Source organism: Rhineura floridana, chromosome 4, assembly GCF_030035675.1.
Source record: "Rhineura floridana isolate rRhiFlo1 chromosome 4, rRhiFlo1.hap2, whole genome shotgun sequence".
Taxonomy (NCBI): domain Eukaryota; kingdom Metazoa; phylum Chordata; class Lepidosauria; order Squamata; family Rhineuridae; genus Rhineura; species Rhineura floridana.
This window is the reverse complement of record NC_084483.1, coordinates 150,592,688-150,608,397: the sequence shown is the minus strand read 5'-3', so window position 1 is coordinate 150,608,397 and position 15,710 is coordinate 150,592,688. Positions and strand designations below refer to the sequence as shown.

Here is a 15,710-nt window from a genome sequence, read left to right as displayed (position 1 = left end):
AAAAAAACCAAAATGCAAACTCATATTGTCTGGATTCTGAATTCCATGCTCAAACCAAACTCCTCTTTTGTTTGATTTCATTGCAGAATCTGAAGATGCATACAACTATGCCTAATTTCCCCTCTCCCCATCTCTCTCCTTCAGAAAATCCAATTTCTGAAAAAAAGAAACCTTATTGGAACAAATTATGAAAATGTGGCATTACTATTCTTACTGTAGAAAGAAAGGCTTTCTGGTCTCAAATGGTATGATCTGATGAAGTCCCTCTGTCTAATTGCAGAGCAGCTGCTTAACAGCAACCGTAACCAGGCCTTAAATCAGTTGCGCTAAAACATTCACAACTCTTCACTTTCACTCTCTCTCTCTCTCTCACACACACACACACACTAGGAAGTGATTTGGAAGCCAAACAGTAGCAAGATATTTGGCATCTGAGGGTAGCCTAGGTTGCAAAGATGGCACAGGATTGTCATGACCTCTACTGGCTGACTGAAAAGTGCTGTTATCAGCCATTTCTTCTACTAGTTCCTTTGAGCTTCCTACAAGGAAAAGAGATGCTGTAGTACTTCCAAGAATGCCCCAAGTGTATTCTGTAACATGTATTTGTGAAGGGCTTGCTACCTTAAGTGCAGATGTCATTTTCATTTGAGAAAACGAGGCTATGAAATGCATCCACATCTTCTTTTCCCATCCATTTTGACCAACAAAGGCTCCTCTAAGGCTCCAATATCTCTCAAACATCGTAGCAAAGCACCCACATGACAGGAGGGGAGTGAAGCAGACTTTTCTTTTCTTTTCTTTTTGCATTTTCTATGGGTTTCCTTCATTTGGATTTTAAGGGAACAGCAGCGGGATGCCCTCAGTTTGCCTCCTACATCATGTAAATGGTGCGAATTAAACGGGGGTGCAGGCGTTGCCCCACTCGCTTTATATCTCCATGTGAACCAGCCCACAGAGACACTCAATGTAATGATAATGTCCCCCATGATCAGAGCTTGGAAAACTTACTTTTTTGAACTACAACTCCCATCAGCCCAATCCAGTGGCCATGCTGGCTGGGGCTGATGGAAGTTGTCGTTCAAAAAAGTAACTTTTCCAAGCTTTGCCCATGATAAACGCTGACTCAGGGGAGGCTGTTTTTGTCAGCATCTCTATGAAGGGTATAATTATAATACATGCAACACTTTCAACTCCAAGATAAATGGAGAGGAAACTCAACTAGGATCAGTCTGGTTCCATGACAATCCTTCACATGTGGGCTTTGTAAATCAGGGGTAGCCAATATGGTGCCCCCCATGTTGTTTGACTACAACTCCCATCAGCCCTAGCCATCCTGGCAAATCATCAGGGATGATGGTAGCTATAGTCGAGAAATGTTTGGAGTATACAATGTTGGCTCCTGCTACTCTAAAGAAATATGAGCTGTCTGGATGCATCCTAAGATTGTATGATTATTTTATAAGAATCTGGACTAAAATAAGAGAAAAGCCTGGAGAAAGGGAGTGAGAGGGAGATTATGACAAAGATAGATTATGACACTAAGAAAACAAATCAATAGTGCTCTCTATGTTACAAATGGAAAGCCCCAAGAGTGGGAAAGAAACATGAAAGAACCAGGTTCAAGGGCAAATTGAAGAGAAACAGAACAAGGAAAGTAGCCATTGCCTTTAGAAAGGCCTGCATGACTGATTCCCCAGGGCCTCTGATCCTGGCTGGAAGTGACACATTGGTGTCCCAATAAATATTTGGAAACTTATTTTTAAACCTGTGCTTTTCTACTCGAAATATATTTAGCCTTGGCTGATGAAAGTGTGGCTTATACAAACGGAGGCTGGAGAAGTTTCCCACACCAAGAAGTCTGCTATGCTGTTCTGCAAAGGGTATCTGTAGGGCTGCTTTCTCTGATCTGAGCCTGCTAGCCTCCCAACAGAGCTTTCCCCTTCTCCAGGTGTCCCTGTGACTTCCCAGGACAGGACTTTTTCTCTGGTTGCACCCCATTATAAGGAACTCCCTAATGGGGTGGCTACATAGTGAAGACACACAAGATCACACACACTAGCCTAAACACATCACAAGCCTCGCTTCCAAATTAGGTGAGCCAATAGTGTTACACCAGAAAGGATTGTGCCACAATTGTGATAGAATCTCCAAAAATCATCACTTTAAAAAAAAAGTGACCATAGAATCATAGAGTTGGAAGGGGCCTATAAGGCCATCAAGTCCAACCCCCTGTTCAATGCAGGAATCCAAATCAAAGCATTCCCGACAGATGGCTGTCCAGCTGCCTCTTGAATGCCTCCAGTGTTGGAGAGCCCACTACCTCTCTAGGTAATTGGTTCCATTGTCATATGGCTCTAACAGTTAGGAAGTTTGGGGGAAGTGATGGGGAAAGAAAACTGGCATTCAACAAAATGGAAGGCTGGAATAGTAATTCATCTGGAGAAACCATCACAGAAATAAATGAATGAGGGGGGGATGGTGTCCATTTCAGAAGACAAGGTTAAGGCCCCTCCAGACTGGTGCTTTATTATGGGTGTATCCTGCAATATGTTCTTGATGCAATAACAGTGCATTAGTGGTAGATTTATTCTGCTTCACTTTGTTCTACAATGCTACCACATTATTGCTGTCTGGAGGGGCTATAGTGCAACAAAAGTGGAACCAAGAATAAACCAGAACATTGGTGTTATAAAAAGCTATGAGATTTCAGCAGGACATTGCGGGTTACACACTGACTGGAAACGAAGCGGTGCGACTGCCTCACAAGCACAAACAGTAGTGAAAGTGGGATTGTGTGTGATCAGCCCGATAGCATTGTGAGCACAAATCATTATGAATCTTCAATAAAAACGATGTCTGGAGGAGCCCCTGGCGGGGAAGGAGCCAAAACTGAGAAGGGAGTAATCCTTACCCCATGCATGGCAGTCTCACCAGAAATACCTCCCCCAAAACTGTTATTAGCCCCAGGCAGGGGAAAGTGCAAACACTTCTTCCTATACAACATGATCCCTACTATCACACACTCTCTCACTCTCTCTCACACACATAGAGAGAGCAGCTGCTATTTTAAAAATAAAAAAGCATGGATGTTGAAATGCCTACACTCATTCAGCATCACATGGCTCTCACTCCACCCAATATCTTTATTTTTCTAATCCTGCTAGCAGCTCTTTGTGGCTAATTACAAAACAGAAGACTAGTAGCAGTGTTATATTCTCATTCTGAATAAAGTTCCTGGAAATGATGCTGTACCGCAGTAATAATGACAATTCATAAATCCTAGATTCTAATGCCAGAAGGCATGATTTTCATCATCTTATCTCTTACATAGCCCAAGCCAATCGGCTTCAGTTAATATTATTTACTGATATGTCCTTGAAGCAAAGTTTCCCGTTCCCTTTGGGATTTAGCTTGTTGGAGAGGTTTGTGGAAGGATTTTTGAAGCCTTTCCACTGCTGTTGGAGTAGCTGAATTGATTTTCTGTTCAGTTCTCAGAAAAGGGTATCTGCCCACATATGCTTTTTTATTATGATATATTGTATTTTATCTTGTTTGTTCACCGCCCTGAGAGCTATTCTGCTAAGGGCGGTATATAAATTGAAATAATAAATAAATAAATAAATAAATAAATCCCTTTCCAGGTCGCTGAATGTGTGTGTTCCAACTCCTCCCTCACTTTCACAGATACTCTGGCTGGATCCACAGAACTGTGTATGTTCGTTTAGAAATATGAACCTAGCTCCCTTGATCCTCACTGTCCGCATATGAGTTCTCAGAGGGTCTGAAGTTAGTTTAAGATGCCAGCAGGACATCTAAAAGAGTGGCTTTAAGAAGACACTCTTGTAGGAAGGAAAACATTTTTTAGCTGCTATTAAATTAAAAGGGGAGAAATGTGAAAGATAATATGGCTTAAAATGCATCTTCAGTTTCTCAGGGAAACGAATGGGAGCTGCGTCCCCTATGACCCTGTCTGCATCATCGACTGAAGCCTCCTGCAGAGGACAACCAAAAGAGTTTGGGGAAATTGTTTTTGTATTTATAAGACAATGTTGGACGGGCAAATAAATAAATAAATGCAGCATGCAGAAAAGTCCATGTTGAGCTGTGATTGCTTCACGGTACATGCACACTGGGTTGCCATATTGCCCGGTTAGCCGGGTTTTACCCGGATTCTATGCATGCCACCCGGCACCCGGCTAGCCCTTTAGTTGGCCCGGATTCTCAGCTTTAATTTAAAAAAAAAATTAAGTTTCTAGGTGGTCCGGTTCTCGAGATATACATAAAAACATCAGCCGCCCCCCGACTGTTAAATCTTTCTTTAAACAGTACTGTATAGCACTTCGTAGCTTTAACCCCGCCCGTTCAGGATTGCAGCCAATCAGGGATTGTGTTTCAGTTTCATTGACCTGAGGCAGTGTCTCGAAAACAAAATGGTGGTTTCACCCCCTGTTTATCTGAAAATCTCATAAATTGGGTAAGTATATACATTTCAGTTTTTTCCCCTCTTGTGTGCAGGAGTCAGATCTTGGACAGTGTTGAAAACCTTCCCAATACTTGCTTTTTGTAAAAGCAATGCTAATCCCATATGCCCAGAGTAAATCCCATTGAATTCAATAGGACTTACTTTTGAGTAGACATGGTTATGAATGTGCTCAAAATCAATGGGACTTTGGAGTGAATGTAAAAAAGAATTGTGTTTGTGCCCTCCAGTCCTATTTTAAAGCAAGTAGGCAGGGCTTACTTAGGTATTACAGTTTTTATTCTGTAGGAAAGTAATACTGATTTTTTAAAAACTAATACTGATTTTTCTGCAATGACCAACTGGTTTGACAATAAACTATTATATGGGCTGTATGTATTTATACATCTGCAGTGTGTGCGTGTGCGTGTATGGAGTCTTTCCAACACCCCTGTGAGGTAGGGTTGGAAACCAAGGCAGCTCACAACAAGAAATAAAGCCATTTAAAATCCAATAACCATAAAAACAAGTATAAACAGTTGCAAAACAGCGTAAAGTGGCATGATTCGGAATTTTGGGTTGTGTGAATGAAGTTGCTTATCACTTGAAGTTGCATTTCTGTCCCTGTTTGAGTAAGCCCCACTGAATACGCTGGGACTTGCTTCTGAATAAATAAACCTAGGATTGCACTATAAATATCTTTACAGTTTGTGTAAATAATAAATATATTTGATAGTCATGCTTTTATATAAATATTTCTTCATGTATCATATTTTTGGTTTTTGGTTAGGAATCCTGACTGCTTGTGAGATGCTTAGTTTTCTGCCTTACTCGTAGGAATCTTGTTGTGGTTGGTATGGTATTACATTTAGGAAAGTGTTACTGCCTTTTGTGTTGTTTTTTTCCTATTTGCATTTCACTTATCTTTAACCTCACTCCGTTACAGCCATAGAAGCAACAGCAGCATATGCAAGATAATTAACTCCCATTAGTGATAAGAACAAGAATTTATAATTATTATTTCAATTAAAACAAGAGGCTTATCAATACTTTGAAGAGGACCAGATATTTATTTTCTTTCTGAGCCCAGGACTGGGTCTTTCATGATGCCCGGGGGGGCGGGGGGCGGAGCAGGAGAGTAGTCGATAAAACAGACATCCTGGCATTGGTAATCTAATTAGCAAGGTATGTGTGGGGTTGTTGCACACTTCCAGGCCCAGTTTCATTTTGAGTATGGAGGTGGAACCTGTGTAGATGTGGTTGATCAAAGGGAAAAGAAATTTTGAGTTAAGCAAAGCTCTGCTTTTATAAAACCTAAGAAAGATACAGATACTTTGAATGTCTGAGTGCCTGCACCAGTGGAATACTGGAGGAACTTGTAAAGCTTACTGCAACGGTATTTACAACTGAGCATGTTGTGTGAAAGACTCCTTTTCCTAACATTTTGGCTTCTTGTTTTTCCCCACCCACCACAACTTTGAAATATATCGTATATGGTTAACCGTACTGCTGCCCTGACTTACTTTATGTTTGTTGCGATTTTGTGTTTTTATTATGTTTTTATATTGATTGTGTATTTTTATTGTTTTTATTATATTTGTAAGCTGTGCTGAGCTCTGTTTTTAACAGCAAAAGGGCAGGATATAAATTCTCTTAATCAATCAATAAATACTCCATAGTGTTGGAAACTAGAGTCTAGGCATTTAAGGCTAAAAATGTTGCTTTTAAAAAAAAGATTTCTCACATCTTTCCCCAGTTTTTGGTGGTAATTCCTAGGCACAAAAACAAAACAACTGGACAATCCAAATATTAATATGCAAATATTTGCATAATATGCAAATACTTTACATAATATGCAAATTAACCTGCCCGGATTTGTGGAACTGGAATATGGCAACCCTATGGCACTCTTCAGAAGTGACCCTGAATGTGTATAGAGGAGGGAGTGGGATTGCACCCACTCATACCCACTGAATGCCCACACATTCAGAAAGAGTCTTCAAGATGGTACAAATTGCACTAATATAAGCTCTGTTTGCAGAATGAAGGATCCTTGAGTAGACTGGGCAGTATTCAACTAAACTCTTGCACTAGCGGAATGTCTTTAACTAGCACAGGAAATTTCCCCACTATTCTGCCTCCGCATGTGCCCCATGCCATCCCCCAATCTGCTCCAGAGGATTGGGGGAACCCTAGAACAGATTTAGGGAGGATGCAGGGGGAAAAGAAGGGCTGAACATTCTGTTCCACAAGGAAAAATCCTTGCACTGACAGAACGATCAACTTGGTGCTATGTTGAATACAACCTATTGAACCAGGTAATCAGGGACCCTTGCATGTTAGCCAATAGCTTCCATGGAAGGCCAATCCAGATTGTGATCATGGGTGCTGGGAAGGATGTGAACCCTTTTCCCCCAGATAATGATCTAACACCAACATCACTGCTGACGTTTGCCCTGTTAAGATTTATGGGCAAAGCTTGTACGTCCATAGATTTTCTTTAATAATACAAATACCAGCTTTGCAAGAGGTATTTTCACTATGGCAAAGGGAACCTATAGTCCTCCAGTTGCTGTTCGACTCCAGCCTCAGCCCCAACAAACATGGCCAATCAAGAGGGATGATGGGAGTTGCAGTCTAGCAACATCTGCAGGGCAATAGGTTCCCCACCCACCATAGGAGAAACCCTGCTGCAGGCCTAGGTCAGGAGCCCTGCCACAGAGCAGTACATAATCTTGCAAATAAGTAAGTTAAGTTTCCAACAACTCTGTAGAGCCTGGATTTAGTGGCTAAAGTTTAACAAGATCAAACCTGGACCAATCCACATGGAATTGCAGCAGGTTATCTTGACAATCCTCAAAGGGCAAGGACATGATTATGATCATACAAGCAAAGGTTTGGGCTGTGTCTGCACCAGTGATTTTGTGTGGGTTGGTTTAACAGTGACTACACATTGCTGTACAACCTCACCTATGTTGTGATGGTACAGTTCCATTCAAAACTAGCAGCGAAGCCATCGATTTACTTTTAGCCTGATCTGATCACTGTTTGGAGGTTTAGATTACTTCCAAAATGGTCATACTTTTAGTAGGGATGGGGGAGAAATTCAATTCAGTTGGCATTTAAAGGCAACCCTACCAAAGCAATGCACAAACCAACACATAGCCATCCTTCAAAATTCACACTTATCCTAAGTTTGCAATGCAATTCTCCAGTCAACTAATGTGGTACAAAAATGCTTATACTAGGACAAAGTTTGCCCCCACCCTATGGAACTCCTATCCAAATGATCTCCGCCAGGCTCCCTCTACAATGAGTTTCCGCCACACCGTGAAGACCTGGCTCTTCAGGCAGGCCTTTGGGGTGGGCTAGATTTTAACATCATTGCTTTTAGATTTTAATGTTATTGTATTGATGTGTCATTTTATGCTATTTTGCTTATTTTGTACGTCACCCAGAGTGACTGGTTAGCCAGCCAGAGGGGCGACTAAGAAATCCAATAAATAAATAAATGTGTTAATGAAAAAAACATACAAAATGCATTCTATTTGGCAAAACTGCAAAAATGTGTACATTAGGAAAGTTTTGCGCTAAAATACTGATAAAAGTTTCATGAGGACTTAAAAAAATTGCAAACTGTTATGGAAATGTGGAGAATGCAACTTAAGATTGAAAATTGAGAAACAGAGAAAATGAAATTAACAAATGTGCCGATTCCTAACTTTTAGAGTTCTAAAGTAAGCTTAGGAGTCACAGAATAAGAGGAGAGGTCCTTTTGTGGATCAGTATTATATTACATTTGGTTAACAAGCAGGAAGCAGAGAGCAGAAAAAAATTGACAGTTCTAATGGAGAGATGTAGAATAGAGTTCCCCAAGGATAAGTATTGGGACCTCTGCTTTTTAACATGATCAATCAATCAATCAATTATTATGGTCAATGACCAGCACTATTTAACATGTTTGTAAATGACCAGAGTTAGGGGTGAGCAGTGAGATGGCCAAGTTCACTGATGATACCAAATTGTTCAGGGCGATTAAAACAAAAAGGGATTGCAAAGAGCTCCAAAAGGATCTCTCCAAACTGGGCAGTAAAATGGCAAATGCAATTCTATGTAAGCAAATGTAAAGTGATGTACATTGGGGCAACCCCCCCCCCATTTCACATATATGGTCATGGGATCTGTACTGGTGGTGACTGACCAGGAACAAGACTTTGGGGGCATAGTGGCTGGCTTGATAACAATGTCAACCCATTGTGTGGCAGCTGTGAAAAAGACAAATTCCATGCTAGGGATAATTATGAAAAGGAGTGAACATAAAACTGTCAATATCACAATGCTATTAAACAGACTTATGGTGTGGCTGCACTTGGAATACTGTGTATAATTCTGTTTGCCCCACTTCAAAAAAGATATTGTAGAGCTGGAAAGGGTTCAGAAAAGAGTAACCAAAATTATCAAGGGGATGGACCAACTCCTCTATGAGGAAAAGTTACAACATTTTTGACTTTTTAGTTTAGAGAAAAGGTTAGTAAGAGGGCACAGGGTAGATGTGTATAAAATTATGCACGGTGTGGAGAAAGTGGGTAGGGAAACGTTTTTCTTCCTTTCTCATAATACTAGAACCAGGGGGCATCCAATGCAGCTGAATATTGGAAGATTCAGATATGAGAAAGCACTTCTCAACATATCACATGGTTAAACTATGGAATTCACTCCCACAGGAGGCAGTGATGGCCACCAACTGTGATGGCTTTAAAAGAGGATTAGTAAAATTACTGGAGGAAAAGGCTATCAATGGCTACTAGCCACAATGACTAGACTTTACCTCCACTGTCCAAGGCAGTATGCCTCTTAATACCAGTTGACAGGAACTAATGGCAGAGAGAATGCTGTTGCACTCAGACTGTGCTTGTGGGTTTCCCTTGGGCAGCTGGTTGGCCGCTGTGAAAACAGGATGTTGGATAAGACGGGCCTTTTGGCCCTTTTGGCAGGGCTCTCCTTATGGTCACACCACATTGTCCGTAATTTTCAAGATACAACCTATTTTGTGTAAGCCTCCTTTCTACTTCTGAGCAATGGCCACATGAGGGGCAAAACCAACTTTACTTAATTTGCCTCATGTTGTTTAAAAGTTTAAGAGCTAAACTGAGGCAATTAACTGCTGTGAAGAGAAGGTGCTGTTAACAGCTTGCAGTCTATGGAGGACAGCTTGTATATGCTTCTATCTGCCATCTCATCCTCCCGTCCTTGCCTGTCTCGCTGTCTCTTTCTAATAGCTGCCTTTGTTCCCTCCACCTCGAAAGTCACTCCCATTCAAAGCAAATATTTCTCTAATCCCTAATGAGATCCTCCATAGCCCCCACTCTTTTATTGGGGAGTCATCACGGCAAGCCAGGCAAACATTACCTCAGGAATCCTTTGAATGAGGGCTGGGGCGTGAATAGATCCCATGCATTCTCCCCAGCTTCTGCCCTTTCCTATAGCAACCCTGTTGGGAGCGAGTGTGCCACACAGACCCTCCGTTGTACAGCAGACCTTATCACCTGTCTTTGTTGGGAATGGGGGAGGAGAAGCAAGTCATTGCTTTCCTGTCACCCAGGGACATGGGTAATTGCTCAGGGCAGGCAGAACTGAGGAAGACTGTATTGTTGTGTGCTCTCCACTTCCCCCGGGGAAGTGTGGAGTGCTAGAGCTCAGTGCTTACTCACCCAGATTTGGTTTCCTTTAAGATGTGTGTTTATATACAAATATCCAAGCTGAGCACAGGATGATGCGGACAGGCATGCCATCAGCAAATCAACTGCCCCTCATCTGATCTCTAGAAAGAGGCATCCCTACACCCACAGATGCCGAGAGTAACGGTGTGCTCAGGTCCTCCTTGCAAGCTTCCCTGGTGCAACATCTGGTGAGAACAGGATGCTGGACCAGATGGGCTTTTAGTGTGATCCAGCAGGGTTCTTCTTATGCTTTTAGTTTACCAAATCTCAAGCTCAGCTCAGCCTGCTCTCTAACTTAAAAACTGCAGTTTCCCTTTGTTCTTTTCACAAACAGAGCTGGATTACATCATCCTCAGCTGGAGTGTGGGGGAGAAAGGTATACCCCATTCAGAACAGTCCAGGACCTGCCAGATGTCTACCTTATTGTGAGAGCAAGGCCATTTAGCCAGCAATCTTCTTAACAAACGGAAGATATTGTTAGACCTGGCCAGCAGGTCCGACCAACCTTAAGCAGTCCTTTTGCGTAGTGGTTAAGGCGTTGGACTACAACCTGGGAGACCAGGGTTTGAATCCCCACATAGCCATGAAGCTCACTGGGTGACCTTGGGCCAGTCACTGCCTCTCAGACTCAGAGGAAGGCAATGGTAACCCCCCTCTGAATACCGCTTACCATGAAAGCCCTATTTGTAGGGTCACCATAAGTCGGGATCGACTTGAAGGCAGTCCATTTCCATTTTTCATCCCAATCCTGTCCAAACCCCAAAATGTGACCCAGCATTGCTTCAAGTTAAAACCAGCAGTCAACTGGCACACCCATAACAAAATGGCTAATGGGTACCATTAATTAATCACCTCCTATGAAGCATCTCAAAGCAATTTCACAATATAATTAAAAACATATATAATAATAATAATAATAATAATAATAATAATAATAATAAAATTTAATTTATGTGTCGCCTATCTGGCCGGTGGCCACTCTAGGCGACGTACATACAATAAATTACAACAAAATAGAATACAAAAATACAGTGTAACAGTATAAATTATGCTAACAAACAATATATGGTAGGCAGTATTTAAATCATAAGGACATTAAACCTCCCCAGAAGTTCCAAAAGCCTGTTGGAAAAGCCAGGTCTTTAAGGCCTTGCGGAACATATTCAGGGAAGAGATGTGCCAAAGATCTTGTGGGAGGGAGTTCCAGAGGGTGGGGGCCGCCACTGAGAAGGCCCTCTCCCTAGTTCCCGCCAATCTAGCTGCTTTGGTTGGCGGGATTGAGGGAAGGCCTTGAGTGGCCGATCTTGTCAGGCGGCATAATTGGTGGCGTTGTAGGCGCTCCTTTAGATAAACTGGGCCGAGACCGTATAGGGATTTATAGGTTAGTACCAACACCTTGAATTGGGCCCTGAAAACAACTGGAAGCCAGTGTAGATCGAACAGCACTGGCGTGATATGGTCCCGGCGACGACTGTTTGTAAGTAGCCGAGCCGCCGCATGTTGTATAAGTTGTAATTTCTGGACCGTTTTCAAGGGTAACCCCACGTAGAGCGCATTACAGTAATCTAATCGAGAGGTGACCAGGGCATGTACCACCAGTGGGAGCTGATGAACAGGAAGGTAGGGTTGCAGCCTATGTATAAGGTGTAGTTGATACCAAAACAATTGCATACATTAAAACAGTTAAAACAACTGCATATATTTAAAAAAATTAAACCCAATATAGACACCAACAATATGGTTAATTCAAGGTGTTTGCACTTGTGTTTAAAGTCCTGAATAGCCTAGGGCCCAAATATCTATGAGAATGCCTTCTCAAATACCAGCCTGCCTATGCCTAAAGATCCTTCTGACAGTTGTTAGGAAACCTTTATTGCTATCACAGACCTACTATTTCCAAAGTGTTTTATCAATCAATCCCTCTTCCCAGGGAACTTTGGGAATTGTAGCTCTGTGAGGGGAGTAGGGGTCTCCTCTCAGTACCCTTTAGAACCTACAGGTCCCAGGATTCTTTGGGGAAAGCCATGACAGTTTAAAATGGTATAATACTGCTTTAAATGTGCAGTGCACATGGGCCCCAGGTTGGATTAGCCTGTTCTAGATGGTGCCTCCAAATGAACTAGCCACTGTGGTGTGCCACTGTATTAGGGAAGTGTGTGTTGTGTGTAAGAGAGAAGTTCCTTTCAAAACAGGTACTAGTTAGAACAGGCACATGGCCCAAGTGGCTGTTCAAGTGCTAGCATAAGGGATTGTGCTATCTGACTCAGAGCCACCATTGCCTCCCCATATGTATCTACCTCATGTCACTCTGAGAAAGGGCCAAGGGGAAGGCCTTCTGGGCAAGAGGGCCAGGAGAATGCCTGGGCCACCATGGTTTGCTGGAGCAGTTAGAAAGGCTGTTTAAAACTTAGATTTTTTTAAAAAAAGTTACTTATAAATATGTTGGATATGTTGGATTTAGGCTCCACTCTCTACTCATATATGGGTGTTGCTTATTACTAGGTTGTTAAAAGGCTATCTTTCGATTTTTAAGAGACTTTTATATTTTATTGTTGCTTGAGATTTTGTTGTTTTTTCCTAGTATTTTTCAGATTTATGACTGCTTGAGTTTCTGGAGAAAGAGTTGATTTCAAAGCAAAGTTTGGGTATAAAAATCTAAATACATTCATTTCCAGGAGAGGCACAGCATCCTGTTTATTTCAATCAGCACACGTGAGTGCTGACATCCCCTGCAGTGCTCTAATGACCACAGCGGCCAGAGGAGGCCTGGTTTCCTTGCCTTCTGTGACAGCACCCTTCGCTTCTGTTTTAAAAGGTGAAGGAGCATGATTTCACCAAAATCTGGGGGAATCAAGGAGTAGGCTTGTAGATTTCATTAAGAACTCCCTGCATTTTCCCGTTATACTGAACATTGATCACAGACATTCAATATGCTAAAGTAAAGGAACTGTAGTCTTCATACATGAATGCAAGCTGTAGGAGAACTTGACTCAAAGGAATTTCAGGAATTGTACCAGAAACAGGGTCCCTGAATTATCTACAGCAGGCTCAGGCATAACTTGCAAGGCTCATCAGATATGCCAGCTGTCCTCTGATCTGATTGGTTGCCACTCTCAACTATATATAATATTTGTGATAAACCAGCAGCTGTTGCCCAGATCCCAAACCTTTCTATGCTGCCGCCCTGGGCTCCTTTTGGGAGGAAGAGCAGGATATAAATTTAATTAATAAACAAACAAACTTTCTTTACTAATTTGCTCACAGTGCAATCCCATGCACACTTACTTGGGAGTAAGTCCCATTGCACTTCTCAATGAGACTTACATCTAAGACTCTGAGTAGATATAGATGGGATTACATGGCTGGTTTCTGTGCTTTACTTCTCCCTTCTTTGAGTGCAATTGAGAGCCAAACTGTGTGTGTGTGTGTGTACTGCCTTCAAGTCGATTCCGACTTATGGCAACCCTATGAATAGGGTTTTCATGAGGCTGAGAGGCAGTGAGTGGCCCAAGGTCATCTAATGAGCTTCATGGCTATGTGGGGATTCGAACCCTGGTCTCCCAGGCCGTAGTCCAACACCTTAACCACTACACCACACTGGGAGAGCCAAACTAGATGTTGCTTTAATTGTGTGGCTAGGAGCCAGTTGTTTTTTTAAAAAATACTAAACTGGGGAAGATTTTCATTAGGACCACAACACACGGGGGCGGGGGTTTCACCCTTCCCTACAGTCCCTATGAGAAATGGGAGCTTTTTTCTAATACTAGTTGGCATATGGGGAGTGATCTTTGTTGGTATCATTGCTGGAAAAAGAAGAGTTAAACCTCCCCCCCCCGCACCCATTGTGGTCCTGATGAAAATCACCCCAAAGCTTAGTTTTTGTTTCTAACCTCAGGCCATGTTCCTAACCATGCCATTAACAACATCTAGTCTGTCCCTAAGTGGCAAGAGAAATCCAGCTGAAGATGTGGTCTGAATGTGTTCTTCAGTATGGATAGTCTTTGCGTTTACAGGCCCAATTGCCTCCTTACCGCATATTCATTTGAACAAGCCTGTTATTGCTTCAACATCACTGGAGGAAGTCCACACACTGCTGTGTTTCCTGAGTAGATTTTGTCTCCCAGAAAGCAAACAAATTAGTAAGCTAATATTACATTGTAGCCATGCACATATATTATAAAAAGGAGATGAGCTACAGCTCCAGAGTTCTGAAATATGGAGCAGTTTTGGAAAACATTTTCCTTACAATACAAGTTATTTGGCAACTGTAGACACAGATACTGAAGAATCAGGAAAGCTTTTACTGGAAGGGCTAGTCAAAGGATCATTAAGCCTAAAGGCTTCTCCAGATTATTTATTTATTGAGCATTCATCCTGATTTGCTTGCACTGAGGTAGGATTGTATCTGGTCTTTAATGAACATTCATGCTGATTTGTTTGCTGGGAGGTTATACAAAATGAGCCTGCATTCATTCTGATTTGCTTGTGGGAAGTTTATATATGTGGTTCGTTCCACGCTTTTCAACATATTTCTCAATCTCTTTCTTAACCACAAAAAGTCAGGTTCTTCTTTAAAATTGCACTAGGGCAAATGAGTGCTTTAATCCATTTTAATTGTGCAGACATTTCCCAGAATGTGCTTGAATCCCTCCCCCAAAATAGTGACAGTATGGAGGCATCCCCCTAACTACAGGAATTGTAGAAACACAGGTGAGGTTCCAATTGCCTTTTAGACAGTGTTGTCCACTACTTGTGAATTGAGGAAGATTTTAAGCAAGCATATTTCTGAGGAAAGGGTACATGGGATGCTTATACCCTATGTCTGAACTAACCAGCATACAGGTAATGAAGCAGAGAAGCACAAGGTTCTCAATCTGAAATCATCATCATCTCCTACCCTTCTTCCAAAGGAATGGATGCAGAGGGCAAGGGAGTGCCAAGGAGTGCAAAGGATAAGACCATGTTAAAAGTCAACCATTGAATTCTTAAGGTACAAAGAAACAGTCGTAAGAACACTTATAAGACAAATGGTTTTGTAACCCAGCACTGTGTATCCGACTGTGGTGAATTCTAGTTGTGTCTGAGGAAGTGCATGAGGGCACAGGGTATTAAATCTTTGGCCCTGGGTGCCAAAATAATTACAAGAAGTATTTGAAGAATGGACTCTTTCTGAATTCCTAAATCTTTGCTGAGGTTTCTGCCTCATTTCTTTGGCATTTGTTAGGCCTGGTGAAAGCTGTTCCTTAAGTTTGGGAAGGCTTTGTGGTGTTAACATCTCTAACTGAAGATTCCCCTTCCAAGACAAACCCTGGCTCTCAAGGATTAACTTAATCATGAATTCTCTGTCCAAACTGGGGTTTCCCCCCCCCCCCATGCAAAATGCTGGCTGGAGAGATTTCCTTCCCAAGCTAGCAGGAGATCACTGTCTGCAAATGTGGGCTGTAGATACACATAAATGTTAGCAGGTAACATGGCAGTATGACAGAATAAGAACAATAAGAGCAAAGGATAGATCTTGTCATGACAAAGGT

General features: G+C 42.0%; 1 long non-coding RNA gene across 1 annotated transcript in view; it reads left to right on the top strand.

Moving 5' to 3' along the window:
* The first annotated feature begins 4,408 nt into the window (after positions 1-4,408).
* Positions 4,409-15,710, top strand: part of LOC133384472 (uncharacterized) — a 58,705-nt gene continuing 47,403 nt past the window's right edge. Inside the window, exon 1 of the long non-coding RNA XR_009762574.1 lies at positions 4,409-4,474. This is a non-coding gene — a long non-coding RNA (uncharacterized LOC133384472). The remainder of the gene's footprint in view (positions 4,475-15,710) is intronic.